General features: G+C 36.4%; 1 pseudogene; it reads right to left on the bottom strand.

The window, feature by feature from the left end:
* Positions 1–8,015: 8,015 nt before the first annotated feature.
* Positions 8,016–10,135, bottom strand: LOC143630827 (uncharacterized; annotated as a pseudogene).
* Between the last annotated feature and the right edge of the window lie 1,131 nt (positions 10,136–11,266).

Genomic DNA, 11,266 nt, shown 5'->3' on the forward strand with positions numbered 1-11,266 from the left:
GAATAATTCAAGATTGAGAGGGAGTCTTGGCGAAACAAATATTGAGAGGGGGTGCTAAACGTAAACAATATTTGCTTGACGTTCTAGGGCGGTTCGGTTTTGATCTCATGGGGTGGCTTGGAGGAGATCAAGATAATGATTTAAATAATTGTTATCATTATCTTATTTATTTGTTTATGTTTAAGTTAATTATTTGTGTCCTATCTTTTTGGTTTCAAGATAATGCAGTAGCCAAAGTCCTAGTTTGATTAGGAGTCAAATTGTATGGGTATATATATAGCCCACGTTCATTGTTTATTTTGTGTGGTTTGCTTTCTGTTTTTCGTTTGTTGAGTTAATAAAACAAAGAGTCGCTTGTTGAGCAAAATCTCCTGTTTCTTACTGGTTGTGATTGTTGATCCACTTTTGAAAGTTTATCACATGGTTCACAACTCACTAAGCCCCTACACCTTTATGAGGCTTACAGGTCAACTAAATAAATATGCCCCTCCCAATCAAATTGTCCACCGACTAATTGTACCAAACGTATTATTATATATATTCTTATTAAATAAATTTTGATGAATCTTAACTTCACATATAGTTTATAGTTTACAAAGATGAATTATGATAAATTTGGGGGGCTAATCCATCAACCTCCAAATACAAAGATTCAAGGACTTGTATACTGAGGTTATTATCATTTATCAGTAGTACAATTCGTGAACACTTCTAGATAGCACAATCCAAAACATCAATTTCCCTGGAAATGGTGGTGGCAATATTGGCGATACGTATCTAAACTGAAAGCATTTTGCAATGACGAAGTTGAGTAGCTTGATCAAGAGTGTGACACAACCCTCTTGTGTGTTTTTTGCCACAATGGATGGTACTTGAGTGATATACTCGTACCTGAATTGCACAACTATAATAACAGTTATTAGCACGTACAACAACCGTAAGTCAAATGTGTTAGTTGACTTTTTAGTCTTGTTGATCTTTCACCATCATCTTTATGCACGAAAGTAACGGCGTAAACTGAAATTTAATTTTCTGAGTGAAGAAAAAGAGTTGGGATTGATGAAATTTATTTTGCTTAGACAAGTATGGTTCAAACAGGAATATATAATGGTTGTGATTAACCTACTAGCCGTGGAAAAGAAGGAAACTTGCTAACCAAACTTCTAATGAATTGGTCAAGGCATTTTATTGTTTTAAATATGATGGTATCTTTTAATCAACTAGTTATGTAGGCCCATGCAAAGCATAAGTATAATATGTGAGGCTTATTCAGTTGTTAATTTAATATAACACAGTGTGCCAAAAACAATTTAATGTCTATAGAGAAAGCCAAACTCGTAATAGGTAGACCTCGTATTCACTTGATATGACAATGCCACATCTTGTCTTCTTTAGAAATCTGACCAACATCCACAAGTGATTGATGCATAGTAGTAAAGTATGTCTTGAAGCCAACTCGGAATCTCTAAGTTGTGCTTGGTTGGGGTAGGTTGTCTGGTTGAATTGTTTAACTAAAACATGCCATACTTTTATTCGTGCAAAAATTGTCAACCATACCCTATACACTACGTGAAAATTGACCTTTGGCCACACGAAAAATGTGTGGCCGTAGGCCTTTAGCCACACACATTTGGTTCAGGTCATATGTGGCCAAAGGTCGCGACACCGTGGGTATCATATGATCACACAGAGTTTTTAGTGGCCTTATGTGGTAATAAGTGTGGCTAAAGGGTACAGTTATTAGTTGCTGGCCATCAAGAAGCATCTCCAATAAGTGTGGCTAAACGGTAGAAAATAGCCACATGACAATTTACTATGAGTGACCATTGCTTCTATATAGCCACATGATTTCATGTTTCAGCCACATGAATTTTATATTAATGTGGCCAATAGGGTTGTGCTAAGCTTGCATTGTGACCTATACCGTGTGGATATAGCAAAGAAATGACCACTTAAATTTAATAATAGGGTGGCTAATTATATGATATAGACACTAGATATTACATTAAAAGTGGCTAAATATGTTTACTTGCCACTCAAACACTCCTTTGTAGATTATAGTATGGCCATTGTCTTACCGTTTGTCACACAAAATGCTTTTCATAATATAAAGTGTGGCTATTGTAAAACTTTTCGTCACATATAGTGAGGTACTGTGTGGCTAATCATAACTTATAGACACAGGAGATTATTGTGAATATGGCTAAAAATGTGAACTTGCTACTCAAAAACTCTTTTGTAGTTTGTGGTGTGGCCATTTTCTTACCGTTTGTCACATATAATATTTTTCGTAATTTAAAGTGTGGCTATTGTCAAACTTTTCGTCACACATAATGAGGTACTATGTGGCTAAATATATCATATAGACACTCGAGGTTGTTGTCAATGTGGCTAAAAATGTGAACTTGCTAGTCAAAAACTCTATTGTAGTTTGTGGTATGGCCATTGTCTTACCTTTTGTCACACATAATGCTTTTCGTAATTTAAAGTGTGGCTATTGCCAAACTTTTCTTCACACATAGTGAGGTACTATGTGGCTAAAAATATCATATAGACACTGGAGGTTGTTGTCAATGTGGCTAAAAATGTGAACTTGCTAGTCAAAACTCTTTTGTAGTTTGTGGTGTGGCCATTGTCTTATCGTTGTCACACATAATGCTTTTCGTAATTTAAAGTGTGACTATTGTCAAACTTTTTGTCACACATAGTGAGGTACTGTGTGGCTAATAATATCATATAGACACTGGAGGTTGTTGTCAATGTGGCTAAAAATGTGAAGTTACCACTCAAACACTCTGTTGTAGTTTGTGGTGTGGCAATTGTCTTACTGTTTGTCACACATAATGCTTTTGTAATATAAAGTGTGGCTATTATCATACTTTTCGTCACACAAAAATGTTTATGTTGTGCCTAATGGTCATTTATAGACTCTAATTTTTGTAATTTCAGGTGTGGCTATTGTCTTACTTTTGGCCACACCTATTTAATGTGTTCTATGTGGCCAAATTGTGTGTAATTAGGCAATATATAATTATTTTTATTTTTTTGTGCAGTAATATAAAACAGCTATAAGCAAGCATGACAAAACAAAATTAGAAACAAATTATATTAACAATAATATTCACTTAAGCAAATGTATATGCAAAATATCTTACAAAATACAAAAATAACAACTACCTATATACTAGCTAAGGCGTCGGTTTTCTTGGCACTGCTCCTTGTCTTCTGTTTGGTCACCCGGTCTATCGTTGTGTACTTTGCCTTTGCCTTCTTGCCAACTCTGTCTGGTTCTTTTGAGGATGGGAGTGGTGGTAGCTGGAACAACAGAATATGAAAAACAAATATGTATAATTAATGTCGTATTTTGTAATTGAATAGAACAAAATAGTAGGCCTGCAAACGAACCGAACGTTCGTTTAACTGTTCATGAACCTTTCGGTGGGAAGTTCGTTTATGTTCGTTTATCTTTGTTCAATTACGTTAGTTTTGATTATAAACAAACGAACATAAACGAACATAAACGAACACAAGTGTTCATTTTTTAAACTAAATGAAAAAGAACATAGATATTTGTTCGGTTAAGTTAAAAGGGAACAATCCTCCTGGTCACATAAGATTAGATGTTCTGGCCAAGCAACAAAAATACCAATTGTGTCGCCAACAGTCGTAATTTCACATGCCTCACATGGAATAATTGCTTGTTCCTTTATGGCTCCATCAATACTAACTTTATAGCAACCCTCCAGGATTGCTTTTCCATGCAACTGTTGTGGAACCGGTGACCAATGAACTTTACCATTTGCCACCTTGTTACGCTTGTCATGCACACACAAACGACACTCATACACCTATAAACCAGCATGTGAAATTAAGATGGCTTAGTTGAAGTCAATATATAAGTACATACCCATGTTGGTGAGAAATTAAAAATGTTTCACGTAGCACATACCTTTATGTCAGCAGGTGGGGAAGCTTCATCCGTAGATTCATTGTAACATCCCGAAATTTCCAAGAATAATATTTTATATATTATTTATTTATGAAGGGAAAGATTACTTGAGTTAGTAGAGAAGTAATAAAATAACAAAGATGGTTCAAGTAGGCTAATTAGATGGAATTAATTATGGACCAAGAAGAAAATATGGGCCTTAGGTCTATGGGCTTAAGGGAGTATAAATATCCCTTAAACCCTAATCATTTCCATTATTATCTATCTCTACACAATAGCCTACACCCTAGAAAAAACACACACAACACTATCTTATAACCCGAACCAAGATCCGAAAACAAAAACCCGAGCCTGTTGGTGCTGGAACGTCGTGACAGACCAAAACAACATCAAGGCTTAATCGTGTTCGCAGTTCGACTCGTTTAAGGTACGTTTATAGCTCGAACTTGTTCGTTTAAGTCTGGATTTAGTCTAGAAATCATAGATCTGTTTTAGTATGGTAAAAACGAATCCAACGAAGCTAAACTTACTGAAATTGATTAAAGTTTGGTAGGCTAATTGTTAGTATGAAGACCCGTAACATATATACATAAATCGCACCCTGTAAACCCGATGTTTTGAACGATTGAATGGTTAGGGTTTGTAGGCGCTGCTTAGACGATTCCAATGATACCTAAATCATGAATTTTCGTTAAGAAATGAAGGTTTAATCTCATATCTAATATAGTTTGACCGCTGGGTGTTCTTGACGATTTTGACTTTGACCCTAAGTCAAAGTCTGGATAAGAACATATATGATTCGTTATGATTGACCAATTCGTTACGCGTTCATAACGAATTGGACCCAATTCGTGAGACTTGATAACGAATTAGCTCTTAGTTCCTTATCTATCCATTCGTTAGATAAGATAACGAATCTGGTAATTCGTTATATGCTCATTCGCTATGCTAAAGTAACGAATCAGATGATGTTCAGACAACGAATTAGCATAACGAATCAAGTAACGAATCAGGTGATTCGTTACTAGCCAATTCATTATGTGAGGATAACGAACCAGACGGAGAATCAAGTTATGATGAGATAACGAACCAGAATAGCGAAATAGACCACGAATCAGGCTTAATTCGTTATAAGAATTTAGTTAGCGAATTAAATAATAATTTAATTTTCTAATGGAAAATGTGCTCGACCCCAGCCAGGATCTGCCCCTTGGACCCTGCTAGGGGCTGCCGCCCCTAGAACCCCGCTGTCAGGGGCGCTACCCCCGAACCCCCGTTCGTTGAGGGTTATAATTAGACCAGGAACGGGTTATGGGTAGTGATAGTTAATTGATACGTATAATAGTTATAGAGTTAGTCGCGCACAGCTAAAGAGAAGGACAACCATTAACAGTGAACTTAACCGAGTTCAGGTGAGTTTCTAGCCCCATTTCCTTGTTATGTTTTCGGGGCTGTGTGCATACTCAATGTGATTAGTTAATACACTTTCCTTAAGTGGTAAGTGTATGCTATATATGATATATGTGATAGATAGTAATGACTACTTGTTGGTACGTGAATGATCTTCGGATATTGCACGTATCGTTAAGAAAGGTGATTATAGTTGTACGTATGGTATGGAGAAGCAAGTGTATGAACAGTATGTGGATCCTATGTCTGATGTAGTAAGTTAGGATGGCAAATCCCTCTAACTTCTATTGGATATAGACCCGGGAAGTGATAGTGTAGAAAAGGTATGCGGATCTTTTTAGTGACCCTTATATGGAAATTTAATAATAAAGTTTATGCTCCTTACATGGATATTAAATAGTAGCGTAGATATAATGTTCCTTCTATGGAAAGTATATAGGATGTTCCTTCTATGGATAGTATATTGTTCCTTCTATGGATAGCATCGTGTTCCATCTATGGATAGTAAATTGTTCCTTCTATGGATGGCATCGTGTTCCTTCTATGGATAGTAAATTGTTCCTTCTATGGATAGCATCGTGTTCCTTCTATGGATAGCATATAGGGCGTTCCTTCTATGGATAATATATAGAGCGTCCCTCCTATGGATAATATAAAGAGTGTTCCTTCTATGGACAATATATATTAGATGGTTCCTTTTATGGAAAACATATACAGTACGGGTAGTAACACTGATTCCCTTATTTGATATTATGTGACGTTCCTCTTATGGATATTTATACAGGGTTATAGTATTAATACTTGTCTTCGGATACGTGTAGAGATGTATGAGAACGAATTGTATGTTGCCTGATTAACTAGAACTCACTCAGCATAGCTGACTTTTAGTATGCACGCAGGTACACATGTTCATTGAGAGGGTATGAGGATGACACATGGCATGGATTGAATGGCTGACATCTAAAGATGGAAGAAAAGTGACGATTTAAATATGATTTTGTACTATGGTTTTAAAGAAAGATTAGATGTTTTGTAATGAACGGTTAAAGTTTTATATTCCGCGAAAGTTTTAATTAACTCTGATTGTAAAACTATGTGAATGAGTAAATCCAACGACCAAATGTAGGGCTACCGGGAACGGGGCCTTACATACATCAACTTTTCTTTTACGGCTTCTCTGTTTTCCCTAAAAACCATTCAATGAATCAATCAACAATTAAGGAAAAACTGAAATTGCCAAATACTTACTGATGGTTTTTTCGAGCCGTTACTATCTGGAGTGTGGTGTAGTTGTGTTGATGCTTGGTCAACATTTTTCTCTACAGGCTTCATTGGTAATATAAAAGAAATTGGAATTGTTAGACTTATTAGGTTATAAAATATAAAAGCTGAAATTGCCAAATACTTACTGACGTCGCGCTATGGGGATCGACTACCATTTGGTCAACACTTTTTTCCACAGACTTTCCCTGCAATTCGGTAATAGAAAATGAGTACACTCACATTGGAAACGAATTATAAAAAGTATTGAAATTGTCTAATACTTACTGATGTCGCGATATGGGGAGCAGGTACCGTTTCAACAGCTATTTTATCCGCAGACTTGGCCTACAATTAACTTATGCAAAATCAGCACACTCACATGGAAAGTTAATTATTAAAATAAATCAATCAAACTGTCAAATGCTTACCTGAGAAGCGGAATTCTTGTTGCACAACCTCACCTGAGGTTAAGATGTTTCCCACAGAACTGGCCTACAAATCAATTTATTAGGTTATGAAAAATGAAAAATCATATGGAAAGTTGTGATATACAAAGAAACTATCAGATACTTACTGGTGCTGCCATTTTATTTTGCGCCACAGCACTAGTACTTTGGTTAGAACCAATCTGGTTGGAAAAAAGATTTACCTACGAATTGTGACAAAAACAGTGCCAATTATGTATGTCGAATGCATTAATTAAGATGTAGCATACGTCACTTATTTGACTTACTGACATTTGCGGCAACAATCCTTCGAGATGTCTGAACCTGGCCTCAAATGCTAACTGTTCCTTCTCACGGCTTGCTAGCATAGCATTCATGGATTCGAGTAGAGTCGTCAACCTATTCACCACTTCATCTCTCTGCACCGCCTCATACTCAAGTTGGGCAATCCGTTGCTTAAACGAGCCTTTTACCCGACTCACACACCAATATTTACCTGTTGTCAATTCGTACCCAATCCCTTTTAAAAACCCACCTTTCTCTTTTCCAAGCACTAAGGTGACAGCATTTGTGCACGGTTCAAGTGCCACGGCTCCGGAGGCGATCTGCTCCTCATGCTGAACCTGCAAGAAAACAAATATTCTAATACACTTGTAACACGCTTATGTACAAATATAAATATTCTAATACGCTAGTAACACACTTATGTATCCACATCAAGTGTTGAGACAAGTTATACAGATTCATGTTTTTTTGACACCAATATAAGGCAATGAATTGACTTTAACATGATTTAAAAAGTTTAATACTAAAACATACTAATTTGGCTGTCACGCCTTCGACAACAACATTCTTGTATGCACCATCTTTGTCCTCCCTTCCTTTCATCCACATTAATGCACGGCCTGGGATCTCATCCGGTTCAATTTCCTTCTTTTTGACCTTGTTCAATTTCCTTCATAATCCATCGGGTCGTAGGACCTTCTATTCTCATTGACCCTAATAAATTTAGATGTTAAATTACTCATTGTGTTTATAAATATTATACAAAAAATAAATTAATAATGAACATGTCATTTATATTATACCTATTATGTAGAAGCAAGTTATAATGGATATATACGAGGTCACTAAGCCTTTGATGCTCCAATCGGTTCCTCTTTTTCGTGTGGATTCTTTCAAAAACACTCCAATTACGCTCACATCCGGAAGAAGATGCGGTTTGACTTAAAACTCTTATCGCAAATGTTTGCAACTCCGGAACATCCGTACCAAACACTCTCCACCACTCATCCAAAAAAAGTTTGAACATATTGGTAGAATACTAGAATTCATAAACTAACATTATTAATCAAAGTTAAAAAACATACCAGGACGGTGACTCTTCACTGAAGCCAAAGCAACTGGTCGACTAAATTCTTCACTCTCTCGATCACGAAACATGCATAATCGTGTTGTAAGCTTTACAACATCTAAATTCGTCTTCTTCTCAATCATGTCAAGAACACTTTTAAATGCATACCGCTTTTCTGAATCATTATTTGTATCGTATTGAAATATTGAATTTAACCAATAAGCAGCCGCATGAAGATTCTTACGCAACATATTATCCCAACGGGCATCAAGAATATCGGTATACTGCTTATAACACGTTCTTTATTGTGAAACAACTCCTTGATGCCTTTACTTGCCCTATGCATACCTTCGTACACTTAACCTAGTGAAGGTTTTTCATCAGAGTCGCAAATACGCAAAATCTTTAAAATAGGAGCCATGACCTTCACAATTATTAAGCAATTATTCCAAAATCTTTCATCTAAGACAGTTTGTTTCACATCCTTGGCTTTTGGCAGTTTCAAAACTTTCTTGAAATCATTAGAGGTAACCATAGCTTGCAAATCGGATTTGTGGTCACATAAGCTTTGCAATGCAATGAATGTTGTAGCAAAACGAGTGGCACTTTGTCGAATTATTTCTGTCCAGCCTCTTCTTTTCCTCAACCAATTTAAAGGCCACTTATGGTTATAGATGAAAACAGTCACCCGAGATGCAAGCTGAACCAATTCAGTCACCGAAGGTATCTCGGTAATGTCCTTCAAAATCAAATTAATGCAATGAGCTGCACATGGAGACCAACTAAGCAAAGGATACTTATCAGTTAGCAATTTTCCTGCAGCCCTGTAGTTAGCAGCATTGTCGGTTACAAAATGAACGACATTCCTATAACCAACTATGTTAACGATCTCCCCATATAGGTTGCATAAGTTTTCAGCATTAGACTCAATATTGGATGCATCAACAGATTTAATGAATGAAGTCCCTTTTGGACAATAGACCAAGAAATTAATGAGAGGCCTTTGCCTAACATCCCGCCATCCATCGCTCATAATAGTACACCCAGATTCTGACCACAACCTTCTTTGACCTTCAACCATGAGTGCAACTGATTTCTTAGCATCTTTTAATAAACTCACACGTAACGCATGATAAGAAGGCCCCGTATATCCATGTCCCATAGAAGCTATTGTGCTCATTGCAATTGGAAAAAGAGGAGAGTTGGCTGCATTCATTGGTATACAAGCATGATAAAACCACATGGCGACAACTAAATCCGTATCATGCAATCTTTCTTTACTTTGCCACGCTGATTTAATTGAAGGTTGAGAAGAATCATCTATTCCTCGTGGGAAATATGAATGAACGCCTATGGATGAAGAAGCTTTCCTTTTTGCCCGAGTTGTTTGTGGGGTAACCATATGTGCTTCTTCATCTTTACCCTTTTGCAAACTTTCTTCAAAAGAGGTTTTCATAAGATGCTTGACATCAGCGGGCACCTTTGTACATGATGCAACATTTCCTTTTATTCCACCAAGGTGTTGCTTCATTCTATTAATCCCCCCTCCACGAACTACTTTATTACAAAAACTACAAAGAATAATTTTTTCCCCGCTTCATCTTCAGCTTCAGAAGCATATTTCCACGCAATGTCCTTTTTCAAACGAAGATTTGATTGAACACTAGGTTGGGATTGGGGTTGATCTTCTTCTGATGATGGTGTTGAATCCATGTTCTACAAAACATAACAAGTACAAAACATAATAATAAATAGTTAAATACAAAACAATGAAAACATAAAAAATACAAAACATAATCAATACAAGAAATAATAAATACAAAACCCAATAAATACAAAGACAACAAACAGAGAACATAATAGATACAAGATTGCATTTAAATGAATACATGAACTATCAAGTTCTGTACTATGTATCAAACAGGTAAACAACTCAACTTCAAGTCTTCAACAATTCAAGTTTTATAAGTTCAATATTAAACAAAATTCGGAATAAAAACGAATAATAATTTTTAAGTTCAAAAATAAGAAGCAACTGAAGCTATTATAGATATTGCGAATATACCTTGAATGTTCGAAATCAACAACTTGGATGCTTGAAAGTTAAAATCAACAACTTGAATACTTGAACATGGATGCTAATTTCTTCATTTTATCATTTATGGAATTTCGTGGATGTGGACATATGACGATTGACGGCAGTAGGGTTGACAAATGAAAAGGGAAGTAAATAAATGAAGATATGGTCCCAAATCTCCAAAAGCTAAAGTAAATGAACCGTCCAAAAGAAAAAAAACATAAAAAATAATATTTTTTTTATCATCAAACGGTTCAACTGTGAAACCGGTTACCGGTCGAACCGCACGATCGGTATGAACCGGCCGGTTTTCTTAATCCCGAACGAACTATATGTGATCGGACCGCTTTAATGACCGAATCCTGGTTCAACCGGTCGGACCGGTCCGATCTTGAAAACATTGTCCCAAACACCAGTATCCCATCATCTCAAACTACCGCCTTAAATTAAACCACCCTTCCACTTCAAAAGTTTCCCGAGCACTCGATCAAATCTTTCCTCAATATGAACGAAACCTAAAACATCAACGTTATATCTTCACCTACCCAAACTCCATGCAAGTCCAAGATATACTGTAGGTTCCCCGGACGGATCACACGAGATATCCTGATATACACAAGTGCGGAATCCCTGTGTAGATCGTTACGGACGTAGAATATAAGCTTACGAACACACGAACACGATACAAACCAAAGACACGTTATATTGATAACTTGAACCGTGTTACTTACAGACTCACGTCAATAGACTCACGTAAACTGAACTCG

This window comes from Bidens hawaiensis, unplaced genomic scaffold (genome assembly GCF_021521415.1).
Source record: "Bidens hawaiensis isolate Kalapana, Puna unplaced genomic scaffold, B.hawaiensis_p1.1 tig00005823_1, whole genome shotgun sequence".
In the NCBI taxonomy this organism is placed as follows: domain Eukaryota; kingdom Viridiplantae; phylum Streptophyta; class Magnoliopsida; order Asterales; family Asteraceae; genus Bidens; species Bidens hawaiensis.